This window comes from Lygodium microphyllum, chromosome 5 (assembly GCF_053477565.2).
Source record: "Lygodium microphyllum isolate KBCC chromosome 5, Lygodium_microphyllum_v1.1.10, whole genome shotgun sequence".
In the NCBI taxonomy this organism is placed as follows: Eukaryota; Viridiplantae; Streptophyta; class Polypodiopsida; order Schizaeales; family Lygodiaceae; genus Lygodium; species Lygodium microphyllum.
In genome coordinates this window covers 78,105,444-78,128,083 of record NC_141139.1, presented here as the reverse complement: position 1 = coordinate 78,128,083, position 22,640 = coordinate 78,105,444, and the positions used below count along the sequence as shown (strand labels likewise).

General features: G+C 39.8%; 2 non-coding genes across 2 annotated transcripts; both read right to left on the bottom strand.

Annotated features, from left to right (window-relative positions):
- Positions 1–5,238: 5,238 nt before the first annotated feature.
- On the bottom strand, positions 5,239–5,326 carry TRNAY-GUA (transfer RNA tyrosine (anticodon GUA)). The gene is given in 2 exon segments: positions 5,239–5,274; positions 5,290–5,326. It is a non-coding gene; the product is annotated as a tRNA-Tyr (tRNA).
- Positions 5,327–5,329: 3 nt separating this feature from the next.
- Positions 5,330–5,409, bottom strand: TRNAL-CAG (transfer RNA leucine (anticodon CAG)). The gene has a single exon. It is a non-coding gene; the product is annotated as a tRNA-Leu (tRNA).
- Positions 5,410–22,640: the final 17,231 nt, after the last annotated feature.

Genomic DNA, 22,640 nt, shown 5'->3' with positions numbered 1-22,640 from the left:
TATCGTTGTTATAACCATGTCACATGTAAGTTCAGAGTGAGTAGGGATGTCATCTTTGATGAAATGAGCAGGTTGTATGCATCTAGTGGTGATGCATTGGATATTGATGATGATCATGACACTCATGTGTAGGATGAAAAGCAAGAATCACGGACTCTTAGTGGACCAGAGACATCATTTGGTAATCCATGGTCTGGGAGACTGAGGAGTAGCTCTACATCTTCAGGTGCATCTAGTAGCACTACAGGTAAAGACAAAGGAAATAATAAAGTGTTAGATGGCATTGATGCAGTTCTTGATGGAGACTCCAGTGGCTCAGAGAGCTTGGATGATGAGCTTGGTATTCCTTCTCTCAGGACACTAGGTTTACAGAGAGCTCATAATAATGTAAAGGCTCCATTGAGTGATCCGGTGGTACGCAGATCTAGTAGGGTCAGATACCTTGTTAAAAGATTTGGTTTTGAAGGTTATGCAGCTCACCATTATGCTTATATGGTGAAACTAGTTGAGGATGTTGAGCCCACTTGTTTTGAGAATGTTTTTGGTCATACTCATTGGGATGCAACAATGGATGAGGAGATGGCTGCATTAGATGCCAATAAGACTTGGGATCTAGTATCATTGCTGAAGGGCAAGAAAGCTATTGGATGTAAGTGGGTTTATAAGATTAAGCACAATGCAAATGGTTCTATTAGTAGATACAAAGCTAGGCTGGTTGCAAAAGGCTATGCCCAGACATATGGCATAGATCATGAAGAAACCTTCAGTCTAGTTGCTAGGATGGCAACTATCAAATATGTGATTTCTTTGGAAGCAGCCAAAGATTGGAGGTTGCAGCAAATGGATGTGAAGAATGCCTTCTTGCATGGTGATTTGCAGGAAGAAGTGTATATGGATCAACCAGCAGGTTATGAAGATTTAGAGCATCCTACGTATGTGTGCAGGTTGAAGAATGCGCTCTATGGGCTCAAGCAAGCACCTAGAGAATGGTCTGACAAGATCAGAGAGTATCTTGTCAATATTGGCTTTTATATTTCTGATGCTGATCACTCACTTTATGTGAGAAAGGGAGATGCAGGTTTGGTCATCATAGTCATCTATGTGGATGACTTGATTATTACAGGTGATAGTGATAGTGGGATTGCTGAAGTCAAGGACTTTTTGAAGAAGAAGTTTGAGATGAAGGATTTAGGTGAGCTAAGGTACTTGCTTGGCATTGAGGTGATCAGATGTGATGATGATATATAGCTCTCCCAAAGACAGTATGGCTTGGATACGTTGTCCAAGTATGGTATGACAGCATGCAAACCACTTTCAGTCCCGTTGGAGTAGAATGTAAAGTTGAGTGCTGATGTTGGGGATGAGATAGAAGACCCTACTATGTTCAGGAGGATAGTGGGGAGTTTGATCTACATGACCATTACAAGGCCAGACTTGAGCTACGTTGTTGGTCTTGTGAGTCAGTTTATGCAAGTACCTAGAAAGCCACATTTGGATGTAGTCAGACGCATATTGAGATATGTGAAGTCCAAATTACATTATGGACTTTTCTATGAGGCAGGTACAGATGTACAAGTGTTTGGATACACAGATGCAGATTGGGCTGGTAGTATGTCTGATAGAAGATCTACTAGCGGATACATGTTCTCTCTTGGTAGTGCAACAGTTACTTGGAGCAGCAAAAAGCAACCTACAGTTGCTTTGTCGAGTACAGAGGCTAAGTATAGAGGTGATGCTGCAGCAGCATGTGAGGTAGTATGGCTACAAAATTTATTGGATGATTTAGATGTGCAGGTGGAAGGTCCATTTGTCATTTATTGTGACAACATGAGCAGTATACAGTTGGCTAAGAACACAGTGTTCCATGCCAGAACAAAACATATTGAGGTACACTACCACTTTGTGAGAGAGAAGGTACTAGCAGGTGAGATTGACTTGGTGTATGTCAGCACACAGGATCAGATAGCTGACATCTTCACGAAGGCATTGGGTACAGAGAAGCTTCAAAAGTTTCGAAGCTTACTTGGAGTTGCAGAGATGCAGTTGAGCTTGAGGGGGAGAGTTGAGATTACAAGCTCAACTCATGCGGACATTGACGATGGACTGCCTGGTTAGATGGATCCACATGTCTACACTTAGCACGTCGGTGGTCATTATGACTCTCACATGGCCATTGACTCATTACTTATTATATTCAGGTTGTTACACCTATTTACAACTGGCATAGTTATAGCGCCAGTCGACTAGTGTAGTCGGTTATGCATTGTTTGACTTAGTAGACCACTTTCCTTTATGTTGTATCTTATCTATACCTTGTGCACATTGTAAAGTGTGTGGAAGAAGAAGAAGAAACCAGTAAGAAAATGTTTTGGCCTCCATCTCTCTTCTTGTCTCTTGAGTGAGCTTCTCCTTGTGCATTCTGTGTGTGTTCGGCGCAGCATCTTGAGCAAGTCCCCCCACCACACGCGATTCTTGACACCTTTTGGATGTCTTTATCCAAGTTATGGTTGGTCCATCTCTTTAGTATTATAGATTCTATTCTGGAGATATATGCTTCCACTCGGTCTCTAGAGGACTGACTTAAGATTTAAGTTCATGAAGTCCTCTCACATCCTCTCTTCAAAACCTTCACGCCTAAATTTGGTGAGAAATGCCACGTTTAGGTCATCCCATGTGTCAAAAGTTTCTGTTGCTTGTTTGTCATACCATTGAAACGTCCTATCTTTAAAAGTGACGAGGAATATCACCAACCAATGCTTTGGGATTCTGGCATTATTGGCTACGCACGCTACTATAAACTTGCAAGTTGAGTGATCTCCTCAACTCCATAAACTTATGATTGTAGGCCTCTAAGAAAAACTCCCTTCTGGATGTCTTATCCTCGAATTGTTTTTAGTTCTTGATTTTGATATTTGTGGACCCCTTGGGCTTCCTTAATCTAGCCGATTTTTGTGAGATTAAAGGTACTTGTGCTTGACAACTTATGGCACTCTATTTTCTAGGTCTTAGTAATTGGTTTTCTAATTTGATTGTGTTAATATGCAAGCAATTGTGTTGATGATGGATGTTCTCTCAAGGTTACTAAATATTTCTTAGTCAATGAAGTGTGTGGGCTCTCTTTAGTTTGGTTCAAATTATGCTAAGATCCTAGCAAGTTGGCTTTGATAGGGGATATTGGCTCAACTACATTAATCTTTGATAGGGGGTATTGGCCCAACTACATTAATCTTTGGGCACTTATGGTTCACGGTTATGCTTGCTTGTAGTAGTTGGCATAATTTTTCATCTTTGAGTTTGATCCTTGGTCTTATGCACACTTGAGGGTATCATAAAATTGATGTAGTAGTCTCCAGCCTTGCACAGTGGTGGCTAGTATGTGTATATGTAAATGGAGATGTGATCCAAAGTGACCAAAAAAACCTTAAATTGCTAGGTGAGGTGAGAATCTAGCATCTAATCCTAATGTGCTTTGAGAAAATGTAGTGGACTTAAGATAGGATTTGGTCCAATAGGTGTTTCTAAAGATTCAATGACCCTAAATGCAGTGCACGAATCCTAGGCATGTCTACAAGAACAAATGGAACTAAAAGTGCTCCTAAGATCCTACGTATGAAAGCTCTATGTGACCTAGGGATTCCGAAGGTGCGAACTATCCGTATCTATAGTGGAATGTAGGTTGTCTAAGAGTGAAGCGCCCTAAGTGAGTGTGCATGTACACAGAAATGTGCAAGAGGCTTGCCCAAGTGGGATGCAAGAAATCCAAGTTTGGTATAGTTGGACCTATTGTTGAGTGCCTAAGTCTACGGTGTCAGTGTGGCGTAGGCAGAGTAGAATCTAACCTAGGAGATGAAGATGGTGTGTTCCTATTGTGCGAGGCTTGTGAGGGCCTAATTGAGCTCTAGGTTGCGTTTAAGGAATGTGCCTACGAAGTAGGATACATATAATCTAAGGGTGTACCAATTAAGTGTCTAAGCGCACGCTAGGTTAGGACTGGGAGGTGTGCAGCAAAATGTGCCCTGGGTCAAAGTGAACGGTTTTACTAGTGTTGTGAGACAGTGAGTACAGCTAGGGTCCTAGATTCAAAAGAGTGACTAAGGGAAGGGAGTTTTAACCTAGCCCGTGAGTTGATGTGACTCTAAGTGTGCTTGTTGAGCTAAGGATGCAGTACGTGGTTATGTGTGCTAAGTGTGAGCAAGGATGTGCTCGCCCTAAGGTGCACTTGTGCTGCCTGAGTGGAAATGGGGTGCGAAGGGGTTGGTACGTGTGTCTGGGGGGGAGCGCGTTTTCCTATTCTATGCACTTAACACGAGGAGTGACCGTGTATGTGTAGGGAAATGCCTAAAGGCCAGTATTAATGCGCGTTGCACCGTACATTACTTTATGACCTTATGACGACCCTATCCTATGGGACGGTGTTTGCCTTAAGCGTGTGAGACGAAAGAAGGATGTTGTGCACCTAGGTGTGGGCGCACTTGTGAAGACCTTAAGTAGTCGTAGGGCCATAATGGCCTACAGAAGTTGGGCTATGTCCTAGAAGCATGTTGCGAGGCTGTCTACTCCCTCGGTGGGCGCACCTACGTCTATGTGATAGTAATAAGGGCGAGTGTGTGAGACCAGTGAGAATCGGACCGTGTGTACATGTGCGAGTGAGGCTTTTGTGCACTCTCGTGCTTCCATGTGCACGTGCACCTATGTGTCCATGTGGGAGCCACAGAACCGGCTCAAAGCCGCATAAGTGGCTAAAACAGGACTTGGCAGGAGCTCACTAATTTGCTAATAACTTACTTGGCACCGATTATTTATTGTCAAGGGTATGGCAAGTTGGGCTATGTCCTAGAAGCATGTTGGGCTATGTCCTAGAAGCATGTTGCGAGGCTGTCTACTCCCTCGGTGGGCGCACCTACGTCTATGTGATAGTAATAAGGGCGAGTGTGTGAGACCAGTGAGAATCGGACCGTGTGTACATGTGCGAGTGAGGCTTTTGTGCACTCTCGTGCTTCCATGTGCACGTGCACCTATGTGTCCATGTGGGAGCCACAGAACCGGCTCAAAGCCGCATAAGTGGCTAAAACAGGACTTGGCAGGAGCTCACTAATTTGCTAATAACTTACTTGGCACCGATTATTTATTGTCAAGGGTATGGCAAGTTGTTTCACATAAAACCGTTTTCCGAAGGATTGTCTGAACTGTTTTTCACGGTGATGAGAGGGCCCCGGGGGAAAAGGGTGTGCAGCACAATCCGACCTGCCGGATTCGAACCAGCGACCTAAGGATTACAATGTTCGACCACTACAGTCCTCCGCTCTACCAACTGAGCTAAGGTCGGGCTTGTCAGGAGTGGGATTTGAACCCACGCCCTTTCGGACCAGTACCTGAAACTGGCGCCTTAGACCGCTCGGCCATCCTGACTGCGCGATGCAAGCGGGCAACCGGCACGGCCTGGCGTTCACCCCCTCAAAGAGTCCATCGCCATCACACAACTCTCCAAGGCATGTATCTGTGAGACGGGAGCTGCCTCCCCCGGAAAGGGCTCTCTCTCTCTCTCTCTCTCTCTCTTGTGTTTTCTCGTGTGGCGCATTTGCTCGGCAAAGTATTGCATGTTCACTTCATCTCGGAAATGAAAGCACGCGTTCTCTGCGGCGGACGGTGGCTCGTTATGAATGGTTTCAAATGCTGGCTTAATCTCTCGGAAGCGAATGCTATGAGATGTTCGTTAGGAGTGAGCACATAGGTTGTGGGCTCATTCTTTGTTTCTGAATAGATTTGCAAAATAGAAGATTCTCCCCTATTTTGATGAGAATGGAACCCTAATGATTGGAGGATTCTCGAATAGATAGAGACTCCTATTGAAACTCTTTCCCGCTAATCCCACTGCAAAAGGGAACAATGATTCAACTTGCTGCCGATGCACCCAATTCCTATACTCGAGCAGCAGCAGCAGCAGCAAGTCTAATTGGGCCAAGGCAACCACCAAGGGATGCAAGAACAAGTTGGAGCGCTGACACGATCACGGCCACTAGCCTGTTGAAATTTCCTCGATGCATGACCTACTTTTGCATGAGAGGCGCTTTAGGACAAATCCTACCTCGATAGAACTCAAATGTTTGTTTATCCAAACCCTCGTCTCCCTACCATCTTCTTCATTAATACTTGCCCATTTTTATGCGCTATAAGGCACACTACACATTAATACTTGATCCTTTTTCCTGCCATAATTGCCTGAAAATCTTTAGATCTCATCCATAGAACATCAAAACAACATCATACTCCCAAATTTGTGACGAATAGTCTTCATGAATGATACCTTCAAACAACTGCACTATTCTAGATTTATCCTCTTTTTCTCCAAATTTTACAACATGCGGAATTATGTCTTCAATAAGTCCAGGTATCGGTCATTGAAGTACATAACATTTCCGATTCTCACGTATGAGTTTCATATGTCATCAATAAGTCCTGCTATAACAGGTGTCACGTAAGGCAAGAGAAAGGTTCTACAAGAGAAGGGAACATAATTTATCACAACCCTCCCAATAAGAAAGACCCAGAGGATCAATGGGATCAACCCATACATAATGCTTCGATACAAAGGGTCCATAGCTAGTATAGAAATTTCTTGGTTAATGTAAAACTATAATGTAGGGTAGAATATGTAAGGATAACGAATCTGGCTTAATCTTACTTGAGTTTTCTAGTTAACCTATATAGTGCTAAATCGACCAAGGGCTAGTACAGAGACCAAGTGTCTGTAGTTCAGTTAAATATCCCCTCATTTAAATTTGAATCGTGTAGCATAATTTTTTAAAAAATGAAAAATAAGAATAAATTTCCATTAAAGAATAGATGATTGATGTCAATACGGTGTACAAATTTAGGAATATTGATTTAAAAAGCATCCTTGGGTATGCCTGCCTATCACAGTATCTTCATAGATAGCATATAGTGGGTCATGGCACACAAGAAAATAGGTCTTCTCATCATCCAACATCATTATCTAGTCATATACATATAACTTGCTAATCAATGGTACAACTGTAGCCTATGACCACTAGTCATGCATAAGATTGGCATAGACCATAATATCGGAACTTATCAAGATTAATTCATGTTCTACATTCCCTCAATTTTTACAAATGGTTAAGTGTCACTCTAAATCTCTACACATTTTCATTTATTCACTAGGTGAGGACTGAAGGGGTCAAGCATGATTATAGCTAGCCCCTGGACTTTCATAAAAACTTGCAGTCTAACTCTACAGACTTTACACCGGTGTATGTGCATGTGCCTTATTAGCTAGTAGTCGCGCTGAGATACAATCACAAAGCAACTTTTGCAATCATCCAATTAAGTTTCTACGAGGGCAAATAAGGATACCATTATCACATACGTTAGTTTATGAAAGAATATACCAAGATATATGGTAAGAAAATAGTATCAACCATGGAAGTCCATGCAAGTTCATAAATAATTATTTTTGACTCATTGAGATGCCATTATTCACATCTAAAAATGTAAAATTTTTAAAAATTATAGAGTGTGAAAGCGATATTAACGAGAGCAAGAAGAACGAGTCTTCTAAAGCTAGAAGTTATAGTCAAAACTTGTGTAAAATGTGATAAGTAGAATGTAGCAAAATGACCGAAGAATCACAAATACAGTCCTTGCAAGGGTTGTAAGAGATGTTGAAAACTACTTGTAAAGCCAAAAAACTATGTTTATGTGAAACAAGATACAAAATACTACACAAATTGTCAAGATGTAAGTCCACTTCAAAAGACACAACAATCTAAAGAGTTCGATACTCATGGACGAGAAGCTTGTAGAGAGGGATAGAACAAAGGCTATGATACCAATTGTTGAAAACAATGGCAAGAGAACAAGCAAAATGTGATGAGCAAGGATGGATGAGCAATAAGAAGCTCACATTCTACTATTTAACATTTTAAAAGAGAGGTGGATGCAAAAGGTTAGTATAAAACCCTTAACTAGGCTAGGGTAAAGTGTGGATTTTTTACCCGAGGGATAAGACATCTTAAGGAGGGAGAAAAGCTTGATGGTCTTGAGTCTATTCACACACATCACTACCATAGTACATCTTGTATGTTCATCTAAATCATAGAAGTCTCACAACTTTAAGAAGATTTTGGGTTCTACCCTAAAGGAGGAGGCTCTAATTCAAGTAGAGTTCCAATGTGGACTAAAAATTTGAACAAGTGTAGGAGGTTAAGAACAAGCCTAAAGGCAAGAATGCAAGAAAGTCCTAGGATGGAAAGGAATATAAGGAACAAACTTTAGGGGAGCAAAGGGCTGAGGAATGATGCATGGTATCCAAACTATTAGAATCCCATTTGTATAACGAGTGAGTGTTACGGTGTGACTTGTGTCAGATAAGTATCTATTATAAGATTCGAGATACACGCTTGACCTTCTTATATACTTAAAAGATATATGGTGAATATTATGCTAGTGTAGAGAGAGAACAGATGAAATAAAAGAAAGATGTAGAGAGAAAGAGAGAGAGATAGAGAGATTGACAACACACTAGAGATTGGAAGATAGGCCAGTCCCCCCCCTTGTGGAGTTGTATTATTGACAAGGAGCAAGCTCCTCTGTTACACATAAACCAGTTCTTAACTTGTAGATATTAGGAACAAGATCATGGTTCCTTGCACGGTATACAACCGGCTAACACTTGCATAACTTGGAAGTTGACACCTTTTGATCCTTCTTGAGTCTCTCCTTCTCTCCTACACAATATGTGTAGGGATCTCCTCTTGGAGCTTGAATTCAGCAAAGCTTCCACATCACTTGCACAACTCAAGGGTTGGCAAGCTTGAACTTACACATATCCTTGCATGGTATACAATTGGCAAGCACTTGCACAACTTGAAAGTTAGCTCCTTTGATCTTCTTGATTCCTCTTCTTCTCTCCTACACATATTGTGTAGGGCTCTCTTCTTGGTGCTTGATTTTAGTAGAGCTTCCGTAGTACTTTGTGAGACTCGAGCCGCCTTCTCTCCTCCTCTTGCATGAATGCAAAGTATTGCTTCCTTCACCTCCTCCACACCCAAGGAGAGCATCCCTTTTATAGGCTCCAAGAGCTTCTCTTCTTGGAGAGAGACTTGAGTGCCAAGATTGGAAAGGTTGATCTTCATGCAAGACGTGGTTGTTCCAGGACCTACTCTCCAGCACCAATTTTGGAATATCTCTCTATGCATTGCTCAAATGGAAAAACATCCAACACAAAAGTTGTAGATGTCGTTGTTTCTGATAGCTTAGGTAAGTCATTTTTAGAGATTGGATTTCTATCGTGAGATATTTTAAAAATGGATTCACCATGTCTATTTTAAGAAAAGTAGATTTTTTAACTCTATTCTTAACTTATGGTCCATCCAACCACCTTGAGCCATAGATAAGGAGAGTTCATTAGATTTCCTTAGGCCTCAACCTTAAGATTAACTTCCACACAAAAGCTTGTGTCATCTTAGACCTTAGAAAGAGAAAATTACTTCTCTTCTCACTTCTAGAGGATCACATCTGTCATAGACTTTCTTAGTGAGAGAATTACCTCTCTTGTTTTTCTTAGTGAAAGAATTACTTCTCTACTTAATTTATTAAGAGAGAAAAGACCTTAAACCTTGAATTGTAAGGGAGAGGATGACCCCAAATGAATGCAATGCTCATTAACACAAGTAAACATTCCTAGGCGTCCTCAGATGCACACATAAATACATATACACAATGCTAATGCACTTCCTCTTTTTAGAACTCAATCCATCTTCATTTATGTGTAACTCCTTGGTTCTTGTGTACACTCTTAAACTTGGCAAACACTTCCTTTTCCCTTCATAACTTGTACTGCATGTACCAAATATCCCGTCATAGTGCTTTGATCAACCCATTAAGTGATGCACTATGAATATTGGTCTCTAAATGGTCTCATGGCCATGCTAGATCATCATCAACACTTAAAGAAAAGTGTTTCGTTAATTTATTGATATAAATTTACTAAATAGAGAATGCGTAATAAGCAATCAATTTAGTGACATCCCTCTGGCTTCTAAACTATTGACCTCAACTGTAGAGGGGATACATAGTCCTCAAGAAGATCTGGAAAGTCTTGTAGTTCTCTCTCAGTCATAAACTGAGCATCCAATGGGGGATAATTCTTAAACTTAACTAGGTACTTCCATAATACCTTACCTGACCTTAGAGTATTGTCCTAATGGTGTACAATTCTTTCAGGCATAAGGAACTCTTCTGTTTCTTCTGTGTCAGGTAAATCTTCATTGATTGGTTCCATTGGAGGTTCTCTAATTTAGCAAACTTATATGGAAAGCATTATGAATGTTCCAATGACTTGGTAGATCCAAACAAAAATTCATAGCGTTTATCTTATTTGTGATGACGATGCTTATCAGCTTTGCGTTTATGCTTCTCTTGTGTCCTTTGGATAGCAGCTTTTACTTGAGGGAAAGTTGTATCAATGTCTCTAACAAACTCATCTACTACAAAGATCTTATCCTTTGTAAGAAGAATGGGTAGTAAATGAGGCTTACCATAGATGATCTCAAAGGGTGCCTTACCAATACTAGAGTGCACAGTGTTATTGTATGCAAACTCTACTAAAGGCAAATACTTTTCCCATTCTCTTTGATTATTAGAGACATAGGATTTTAAAAGGTCCAGAATAGTAGAAGTAGCACTTTCACTCTGCCTATCCATTTGAGGATGATAAGAGGATAAAAACTTTAACAAAGTCTCGAGGTTCTCGAAGGGAGCTTGCCAAAAGAGATTGGTTATGCGGGGAAGTCGATCACTTATAATGGGCTTAGGCATGCCATGATGCTTGAAAATATGAGTAATGAATAGCTTAGCCATATGATCGTCTTTGATTGTCTTTTGCACAAGTATAAAGTGTGCTTGCCTACTGAATCTATCAATGATAGTCCAGATTGCATCGTTGCCTGCTTGTGTGCGAGGAAGCTCCATGATAAAGTCCATCGCTATACTTTCCCAAGGCTCATTAGGAATAGGTAATGGCTTCAATAGACCAAGTGGTTTATGCCTGTCATACTTTACTTTTTGGCATATCTTGCACTCGCAGACATATCTTTTAATGTCAGCTCTAAGAGTGGGCCAAAAGAAATATCTTTCCAATGCTTGAGTAGTGGGTAGAATACCCCTGTGTCCACCATATGGAGATGCATGTGCTTCATCCATTACCTTGTGTTGCAATGGTAATGCTACACAAATTTCTTGATGATGATACAAATAAAAATCTCGAATCGAGTAAGGTGTAATTGACTGACTTGAGAGTTAAGTTGATTCCATATGGTTGAGAAGTTGGAATTAGTTGCATACATTTTGGGTAAATCCATGAGCTTGTTATGGTAAACAATTGTGATTGCATTTACTCGAGGTCATCGTGATAGAGCATCTGCTACCACATTCTTAGTTCTAGATGTGTGAAGGATTTAAAAGTGAACATAGATAAGAAATTTTTCCAACGCATATGTTTCTCTGAGAGCTTCTTTTGAGTAAGGAAGCATCTTAGACTTTGGTGATCTGTTTTAATAACAAAATCTGCACCAAGTAAATAGTGTTTCCATACTTGAAGAGCATGTATGATCCCCATAAGCTCTCTCTCATATAGTGAAGCATGTAGCTCATGATTCTTGAGGCATCGGCTCTCAAATGTTACAATGCAATCCCTAGAAGCATCGCAATGAACTTCAAAAGGTTTTTGAAGATTTGGAATTATGATGAGAACTGGTTATTGAGTCACAAGAAACCTAATTCTTTCAAAGGCTTGTAGTTGCCTTGATCCCCAGTGAAAAGGCATTCGCTTCTTAGTAAGGTCATATAGAGGAGATGCAACATACGCAAAATCTCATATGGACCTCCTGTAGTATGAACATAGGCCCAAGATACTTCTAACTTCATGTAGAGAAGTAGGTGTAGGCCATTCAACAATGGCTCGAATCTTTTCGGGATCCATTCTCACCAGATTGTGAGAAACAATATGGCCCAAATAATGAATTTCCAAAAGGAAAAATTCACTATTTTTAGCAGTGACATGTAGTCTATGCTTACAAAGCTCTTGAAAAACAATAGATAGATGTTTCCTATGCTCTTCTTCAGACCGTGAAAATATTAGAATTTCATCAAAGAAGACACTTGTGAACTTTGAGTGAGGTCTAAAAATTCTCTCCATCATTCAATTGAATGTGGCGGGTGCATTAGTCAAACCAAATGGCATGACCAAGAACTTGTATAGTCCAAAAGTTGTACAGAAAGCTGTCTTATGAGCATTTTTAGGTGTTATCCATATCTGGTGATAGCCGCTCTTGAGATCAATGCAACTAAAGATACTAGCCCCTTGCAACTTATCCAAGATATCATCTATCCTTGGGATCAGAAAATGATTCTTAATTATGATCTTGTTCAAAGATCTGTAGTCTATGCACATACGGAAAGAACTATCTTTCTTTTGAACAAGTAAGACTGGAGAGCAGTATGGAGAAGAGCTAGGTTGAACTAACCCTTTTTCCAACAATTCGTTTACTTGTTTTAGGATCTCCTCTTGTTGACTTGCACTTACTTGGTAAGGTGGTTGGTTAGGAGGTAAATTGCCCGGGATAAGATCAATTATGCGATCTTCCTGGCGGTTAGGAGGTAACTCTCCTGGGAGTGAATCACCAAAACAATCTTCATACTGTTTAACAAAATCATATTTGGCTTGATCAATTAAAGAGAGGGGTTCTTTTAAAGTCTGAGACTTAGAAGCATTAGTTAGTATTGTGTGTTCATTAAAGGCATCAAGTGTCCTTGAATCATTAGCTTCTTTTGACCTTCTCACAAAAATCATGTATGTAGAAATAACTTTCTTCATTTCTTTAGAAATGCTAACATGACTAACCATTGGCACATGCCAATCTCCAGCATCAGTAATGCATACTATGTTCCAACCCTTGAATTGAAATGCAAGGGTCTTCTTAACAAAATCGGAAAGAGGTCTAATCTTGTAATGCCAAGGCATACCTAAGATAATATCACAGTTACCAATGGGTGCAAGTAGAAAAGATTCTTGGTCACGGTAATCCCCAATTCTAAGATTCAACTTCCCCTGGATAGGAGTAGAATTGGTTGAAAGTCCTTCAAATGCCGAACCTGATCCAATTGGTGTTCCCAATCAACCCGGTGGAATTTATAGCCTTTCAATAGTATCTGCTAACACAAAATTATATGTGGACCATGGATCAAAGAGTATCAAAACTTGTTGATTGTTGAGTGTCCCCCAACCCTTAAAGAGTTGTCTCTTCTTCTCATTTGAATGAGTGTTAGCTTGCACATCCAGAATAGAATTTGAGGATGGCAAAGGAGGATCTTTAATTACATTTTCTTCTTTTCTTTTGTGAGGGCAATCAGGCTTCATATGCCCTAACTCATCACAAAGAAAGCACTTTCCTTCCTCTTTGTACTTTTATATCTCAAAGGGTGAGAGATACTTGCGCTTCTTCTTGTTACCCTCTGGCTTTGAGTATTGGTCATGGGTAGAGGCCATGACTTCTTTTCTTTCTTTCTCTCTCTTCTTGTCCTTCTCTCTCTCTCTCTCTCTCTTTTTAGGCTTTCTCTCTCCCTTTCTCCCTCTTTCTCTCTCCTCCTTGTAGTCTTCTCTCTCTTGTCCTATTCTTCACAATTGTTATTAGAGCATCAAGCTTTGGTCCTTTCTGGGGGTAGCCAATAGCTCTAATGAGATAGGTGTTGAGGGTAAAGACACTTGTGCCTAGTTGCTTGTGTATTCCTAAATTGACAATACCCAAAACATGTACACTGCAGGCGGTGGTGATGGACGCCCATCACTGTCACTTCATTCTCTATTCTTTTAGTGACATTTAAATAAAGGGAAGGTCAGTCACACATTCTGACTATTGGAGTTCCCACATCTTGTGTCTCTCTCCCTCTCTTACTCTTGCTCCTTCCACCATAGCTCTTACTTTCACTCATGATTTTCCACTTTAGGTGCACTCTCTTCAATTGGTATCAAATCCAACCATTTGATGAGCTTCTTCATCCTTTGCTTTAGTCAAATTTAAAGCTTTAACTCAAGGTTTCATGGTAGCCATTGTTTCTTTCTCTCAAGGTATGCATTGAGTTTTTCCTTCTTCTAGATTGTTCTAGCTTGCTCAATGCTTGTTGTGGCGCTTCCCAAGGCTTAGTTGAGTCTTGGTGAGTACTTATTGAGCTAAGAACTAACCATTTTATCCATTTTGAGTGAATACAGAAGAGTATGCTATAGAAGTCGTGGACAACCATGGCAACTTGATAGCATTGTCATATTTTGGCCATAACTTTTGCATACAGTATCAAATTGAGGCATTTTACAACTGCAAACAAAGAGCACAATAAGGTCTACAAATTTAGGTACTCATAGAGTTGATTCTATGCAGTTTTTTTTTCTTTGTTTCACATAGAACAAATTTTTTATGGTTTGAACAGCAAATAGTAAATTCCATAATGTATATTCAATGCTTTGGAGATGCTATTTTGGTGCATGGATGGTATGGTTATAATTTTGGGACTGATTTGACCTTAAAATAGCTCAAATTTCACTATCATTTTAGTGTTATAATAACAAGGAAACAAGTATTTGTTCAATGAAAAGCTTATGCCTAATGCACATTGATGCTTTACGGGATACTCAGTAGATGTACAACTACTTTTATTGTTATGTATATGATCGAACCTAGAACGGGCCGGCACTGGCTCGTGCACTAGCTGGACCTCTATCTCACGCGCTCAACAACCCCATGGCCTCGCGGCCAGGAGTGTTGATGCCACACACATTGCCTTCCTAAATGTCTTGCGTTTGTATTACGCTGTTTGTAGTCCACTCTTCTCTCACCCACTACTCCTCAGAGGGAGTCCCTTACACATTGCCTAATGGTACAAAGCACAGACATAGGGGGTCCTCCAACGGCTGAGTGCCGCCACCCCTCTACGACTCTCCTACACCTTGGGGATTGGCCCCTCGATGCGTCGCTCGACATATAGACATTTCGCACAAAATCCACTCAAGGTACCATTTAATCATATACAGGAATGTACCATTGTCCTTACTTCTCTTTCCCCTAGACCCCACGACTAGCCTATGGCTTAGGGTGTCCTGTCTCTCACTCAACGTGGGTCAAGGTCCTAATGAAAGCAATTGCTGTGCATCCAGGATTTCTGATACCTTTAAATATTTCCATGATTTATGCATAGTGTGGATGCTAAGTGCTCAAACAATTATAAAATCAATATTGTGCATATGTGAAAAACATCCTTTCAATGATTTTCAGCTACCGTTCTTATGCGGCGTTGCACATACCTAGCATCGAGGAAATCCTCGTGCTACTAGGCTTTTATTTTATAATTATTCACCGACCTATATGGCATGCAAACAAAAACCAGCAATATTTTCATCATTTTACTCCACATTGAGACACATTTTAACCACTCTACCCTCCCATCGATCAAATGTTGCATTGTTGCATAGATTTATATGGCATTTTGCCATCATTTTATGTATAAAGAGCGGAAAAAACACACTAGAACAAGAAGGTGGGGTTGAACTAAGGCAAATCCTCATGCTTCAGTCCCCACAAACATTCACAAACTTTGTTCTTAATTTTCATTAATTTTCCGCACCCAAAATGCATTTTTCTCCTATTCTTAGTGATTTTCCTCTATTTTCCTTGTATTTTTCCTTATTTATTGTATTTTTCAATTACTAAAAATTCAAAATAGGTTATGGGCTATGGCCCTTAGTTCCTTCTTGCAGCAAAAATGAAAATTTAGTTGGTGTTTCTATTTATTTTTCCATTTTTATGCCCAAAAACATCATTTTTCCTTGATTTTCCATATTTTACGTGTTTTAGTGTATTATTTTGAGTCACAAGATGTATATTTTTCTGATTTTCTGATTACGATCAACAAGTACTCATGGAAAACAGCAACATAAACAATTTTTAGCCCACATGAACAACATTTTATCAATCAAAAGCCATGAAATCTCAAATTTTCTTTGAAAAAAATTGAATTACCGCTTATTTGCGTGTTTCGGGTTTCATGTCCATGGCTGCAAATCTGAAAATTAGCAGCACTTCATGCTCAGCATGATCACAAATCACCATTTCCAGCCTGTGGAGCAATCCGATCCATGCCGGACAAGCCTCCATCATTCTTTCTTCTTCTTTTCCTCTTCCCACATGAACTTGCCTTTAGAAGAGAGAGAGGGAGGAGAGAGAAAGACTAGATCTGGTTCTCTTCATTCAGTCCACCATTCTACGGGCGAAGGGCAGCGATAAGATCGGCCAAGAAGGAGAAGATCAGCCCCAATGTTTGTTCCATGGGGTACTCACAGCTCACAATCATGATGAGAGAGGAGAGAGAGCGAAAAATGTGCCATTTCTTGATCACGCCATGTCTTCCTTCTCTCTCCACGTTTTTTGATCAAGAGGTGCATAAAATTTTTTGGGGGGGGTCCAAACTCAAAAGGCATGCTCAAATTTGGTCTCCCAAGTGTCCACCTTTTCATATCTTGACCATTTTGTGGCCATTTCCCCGTCCGGACTCCGAATTGAGCTCTGAAAAATCCTGGGCATCTGGCTTGGCATCCCGCATTGGCCAGTAACTCTTGCCAACCCGTCGGACAGTCTGAAAAATTATGAAAAATCAACAAGCGTCGCTCGGGCACCTTTAAAGCACTTTGGCGCTTAAAATCGTCCTAGATCGAGCCGCCGCCTTTGACGTTGAATATTTTTCCCTTGATATTCATAATTTTTAGCTATTTTTAAGCACTTCTCGGCACCTAAATTCCGCTCTCAGTACACTTTCCGATATGCTATGGCATGCTTTTGAGCTATGATTTGAGCTTTGTTACATTGTATTGGCTATGGTTGTATGCCTTGGTTGCTTTAGTGGCTTATGTAGTTATGGGCTTGAAGTGCATATTGTGTTTTATGCTTCCAAATGTATGCTCTATGGATCTTGGATGATGGGATGTCATTCACATGATGTTTTAAGCTTTGCTTGCTCATTTAGCATTGAACTTTTTCTTCAATGGGAGCTACTCAACTTTGTGTACTAAGCCACATTGGCACTTGGATGTACTAGAGAGGATTTGGTTTATGCAATTGAGCTTAAGTTATTATACTTAGATTGTGGGACTCATTATGACATGTGCATGCCCTCTTGATATTTATTGGATACAATTACCCTATTGTGGGGGGCTAATTTGATATCTTGGCTTGGACCTGGTATTTTGTTTGTTAGGGTATTGTCAGTAGCAGTTATATGATATTGGGTTATGTATTGAGCTTTTGTTCAGTAGATTATGCATTTGGCAGTTCTCTTTATTTACCCTTGAGATCTACCATGTTTATACAGTTTTGACAGTCTTCAATGCCAATTGTTTCTAGCTTCTTCCTTCTTGCTTGCTCACAGTTTGTTGTTGATATATTGCTACAATTCATTACATTAACCTGTCATTTTAGTTTTATGCATTCTCTTTGAGGATAGTCACCTGGACTTGATAGTTTTTGCTTATAGTTTGTGGGCATCTCATTACTCCTATCTCTTGCTTGATTTAATAGTGGTTTTGGGACTAATTTATAGGGTATTATAGCAACTCATCTTACCTTTTTGTGTACTTTCTTGGTCTCATTATGGCAAGTGGTTCTTGGAACATTGCTATCTTCAATATTGAGAAATTGGATGGGATCAACTATAGCTATTGGAAGATCCGGTTATGATGGCTTTTAGTGTAGAAATTGCAGGTTAGACCACTCAAGAATGGGGGTGCCAAACCCGAAAACATTGCAACCAAGGATTGGAATGAACTAGATGAGCTATGCAAATCCATAATAATTTTATCACTCTCTAAGCAGGTTCACTACAATGTTGTAACTAAAAATCAAATTGTATATGAGCTTTTCATATAGATTTAGAATCTTTGTGACAAACAGAGTCCTACATCTCAAATGTATTGACTGAAATAGTTAATGGACCTTTGTATGAATGAAAGGACTTTTATGTTTGCACAATCAAAGGAGTTTCACTTCATCACATCAGCCATTTAGCTTCGTAGGAGATTGAGTTCAAGGAAACTTTGCATCCTTTATTTTTTCTTGGTATTCTACCCGAGTCATGGGATAATTTTCATATGGCTCTCTATGCTAACGATGGGCTAAAATTATAGGGTGTTGAGAGCGTCCTCTTGACAGAAGAGGTGAATAGAAAGAATGTGGATTCTTCTCGTACATACCATGCATTGACTATGAGAGGTTGGCAGGATGGAAATGACTGTGGTAGAGACTCTAATGGGTCTCGATCTAGGACACGTGAAGTTCAATCTTACTTGCAATTATTGCGGGAAAGCATGTCATATTCGGCCACAATGTCATAAAATATGCAAAGAAAAGCACAAGGAGAAGGGAAAGGATAAAGTGGAGGACAAGAATGATGATTGCGACATTATGCCTAATAATTCTAGTGTCAAGATTGAAGAGACTAATGTGGCACAACCTGATGTAATTGATGATCTTATCTTGGCAGATTTCTCTTTGAATGCTTCGCAGCTAATTGATGCTTTGTTAGGATATACTCAATGTTGGTTTTGATAAATTTAGGGGCTTCCTTTCATGTGATCCCTCATAGAGAGTGGTTTCACTCTTATTAAAGTATGATTGGATCTCTTTGTTTGGATAATGGCCTAGCATTAGAGATCATTGGTATTTGTGCTGTTTAACTACATTTTGGTTTAGGTAGAATGCACTCTTCATGATGTACATCATGTACTGACTCTCACAACAAAGAGACTTATCTCTATTGGCACCTTGGATGATATAGGTTATGTTGTCTCTTTTGATTATTCCTCATGAAATATTTCCCATGGGAATATTGTTATTGCATGTGGTGCTAAGTCTAGTAACCTCTATCATTTACTTGTATCTAGGTCACTTGACCGTGTTTTGGCTATGGCTATAGTTCCACATGTATCTCTTTGGCACCATCACGTTGCGCACATGTCTTTAAAAGGAATGAAAATCCTTATCAATTGTAGTATCTTCCATCCCTAGACTATGAGTGTTTTGAGTCTTGTGATCATTGTTTATATGGCAAGTAGACATGTAGTATGCATAAAAAGTCTGGCATGAAGTGCATGGGTGAGCCTTTAGCTCTTGTTAATTTAGATGCATGTGGTCCCATACCCTGCCAATCACTAGGTGGTGTGAAGTACTTTGTCACATTCATTGATAATTACTCAAATAAGGTTTAGGCTTTCCCTATTAAAGCATAAATTGGATGCCTCATCTATCTTTTAGCATTCGCTTGCTCTTATTGAGAACTAATCTAGGTATATGTTGTGATATTTAAGGTCAAATAATGGGGGTGGGTATGTCTCAAAAGCCTTTGAGCAGTTTTGTGATAAGAAAGGGATTAAGCTTCAGTTGACTGCCCCCTACATCCCTCACTCAAATGGTATTACCAAATATATAAACATGACAATTCAAGAGAAAGCTTGTAGTATGCTTATCCAGACATGCTTACCCCAACACTTTTGGGCTAAGACAATTACTACTTCCATACACTTGATGAATAGGTCCCCTTGTAGTATGCCTTAGCCCAACACTTTTGGACTAAGGCAATTACTACTTCCATACACTTTATGAATAGGTCCCCTTTCACTACTATTGATTACTAGTTTACAGAGGAGGTATGGATTGGAAAACCTCCATCACATGCTCATTTGTACACACTTCATTGTAAGGCATTCTACCATGTTCCCAAGGACAAGTACAATATGCCAGATCTTAAGTCTATGAAATGTATCTTTCTTGGTTATGGGGATGCAAGTGAGATGGGCTATTGCCTCTAGGATCCATAGGCTTGCAAGGTTATCCGTAGCCATGATGTCATTTTCCATGAGAAATATATGATAAGTAGTATGAGTAGGTGGTTGAGATATGCAGGGTGATCTTTTAAGAGGAGCCTCATGCTCCCATATAACCAATTGACGAGAGTGACCCCATAGTGGAAGCACATGAGCAAAAGCAAGAGCTAGATAACTTGTAGTAGCAGAGTTAATGCTCTAGTGACCCAAGCCCTACCTATTGTGTAGGATTAGCCTAAGATGCTCTACTAGAGCTAGATGTCAACCTGAGTGCTTTACACTCTCCATGGATTAGGTTTTGGTGATATATGCAGGTGAGCCTCTCTTATGATGAGTCCATGCACAGAGATGATAGTCACTCATGGGATAGGGCTATCTAAATTTTTTTGACTCTTTACAGACTAATCATGCATGGGATTTAATTCCTTTTCCTAATGGCAAGAAGGGATTACTATGCAAGTGGGTATACAAGTTGAAAAGTATCCCTAGATGCCCCAAGCCCGCTTATAAGGCTAGGTTGGTAGGTAAGGGTTTAAAGCATGAATATGATGTTGATTTCGATGAAGTCTTTTCTCTTGTGGTTGAAATGATGATCCTACACTTGTTACTAGCATTGATTACTCAGCTAGATTTGGACCTTTATTAGATGGATATAAAGATTAAATTTTTACATGGGGACTTGCATGATGAGAAATATATGCATTAGCCTAAGGGCTTTGAAGAAAAAGGCAAGAAGCACCTAGTGTGCAAGTTGAGAAAGAGCCTTTATTGCCTTAACCAGGCACCTAGGGAATGGTATCACAAGTTTGATGCTTTTCTACATTCATAGGGATATAGTTGTAGTGTTATGGATCCACGTTTATATACGACGAAGGCTTGTGATGGCACCCTTATGATTTTGTACTCTATGTGAATGATGTACTTATTACTACTCATGATGAGTTGGATGCCTTGAAAACTCAGCTCAAGAAGAGCTTTGAGATAAAGGATATGGGACATGCCTCTCATATTCTTGGGATGCACATCACACACGATTGCTCTAAGGGGTTCTTTTGTTTGTCATAGGAGTATATCCAAAAAGTCCTTGAGAAATTTTATATGCAGGATGGTAAGCCTATTTAACTATCCTTTACCTTCTCATGTGAAGATTAGTCAAATTGATTCTCCATAATCTAATGAGAAGAAGGCTAAGATGGCCAATATCCCTTATACATCCACAATAGGAAATTTGATGTATGTCATGATAGCCACTCATCCTAGCATTGCATTTGCAATGGGAGTTGTGGCATACTTTATGGCTATACTTGGTGGAAGACATTGGGATGTCGTTAAGGGTATCATGAGGTACCTAAAGGGAATAACAACTATGTGCATATATTATGGTGGCCAAGATATATGAGTCACGGGATACATTGACTTTGATTATGCAGAACATGTAAACAGTAACAAGTCCATGGCTATGTCTTCATCTTTGCTCTAGAGGTGTTATTTCTTGGATGTTCAAGGTATAGAAATGCATGGCCCTCTTGTAATACTTCCACACAACTAAAAATTAGTTGATTAGTTTGAAAGTTAGTTAGTCAATTAATAAGTTAGTAAGGTTACTAACTAAAGTAAAATCTAACTAACATTGATAACTAACAATTTTTATTTAATTAAAAATATAAAAAAATGGTGAGTCGTAATTCAATATATATTTTGGATTGACAAGGACAATAGCCACCCTTCACGGAAGTTACAACACATGAACGAGAGTTATGAGACATACTAACCACTAGTGTTAATGTGTGTATAGTATGGATGGTCCAAAAATATTAGATTTTTTGACAAAACTAGCATATTTTAGATATTACTTATTGTAAATATCCTAAAAAGCTATTGAGATTTCTAGAATAGGATGTCATGTAAAAAAAGCAAGTGGTTTTTTTAGCTTGTTTTGGAGATTTAATACAAAAAAAGAAGGATTGGCAAAATCACGTGGGTTGTGATCACAGTTTACATACAATAAACAACACTTCGAATGTGGAGAAGAAGGAGTGATCTAGAAGATTTCTAAGCAAGTGTCTTGGGGTTTTACCCCCCTTTCAGAGCCAATAAAACTATCAGAATTGTGATTTGAGTATCAGATTGCTGATTTTTCCAAGATCCCCTCCATAAAGAGCTCTTCTTCTCACCCACAACCCTTATTCTCTTGTTTAGCCATAAATATGAGGCATGGGGAGTAGTTAGAAAAGCACAAGGAGACCCCAAGAGGATGCAAGAGAGAGTTAGAGAGAGGAAGGTAGAAGGATACCCCTCCAAGAGACTATGAGAAGGAGCTTGAGAGAGAGAGAGAGAGAGAGAGAGAGAGAGAGAGAGAGAGAGAGAGAGAGAGAGAGAGAGAGAGAGAGAGAGAGAGAGAGAGAGAGAGAGAGAGAGAGAGAGAGAGAGAGAGAGAGAGAGAGAGATAGAAGTTACCCTGAGAGGCTACGAGGGAGAGAGTTAGCTCAATTCCTCCTATCTTGGTCTTCGACTAAGCCATCTTCTCTTATGCTATCCCGTCTCAAAAATCCATTCCTCCTTTATCTCTCAAATCCACTTGTGGACGATGGCCCCCAAGCGAAAGATCTCTCCAAATGCTAAAACTCCCACCACAACCAACGGGACCGCGAACCAAGGGACCACAACTATAGGAAACATATCCCTTATGAATTAGGTGTAC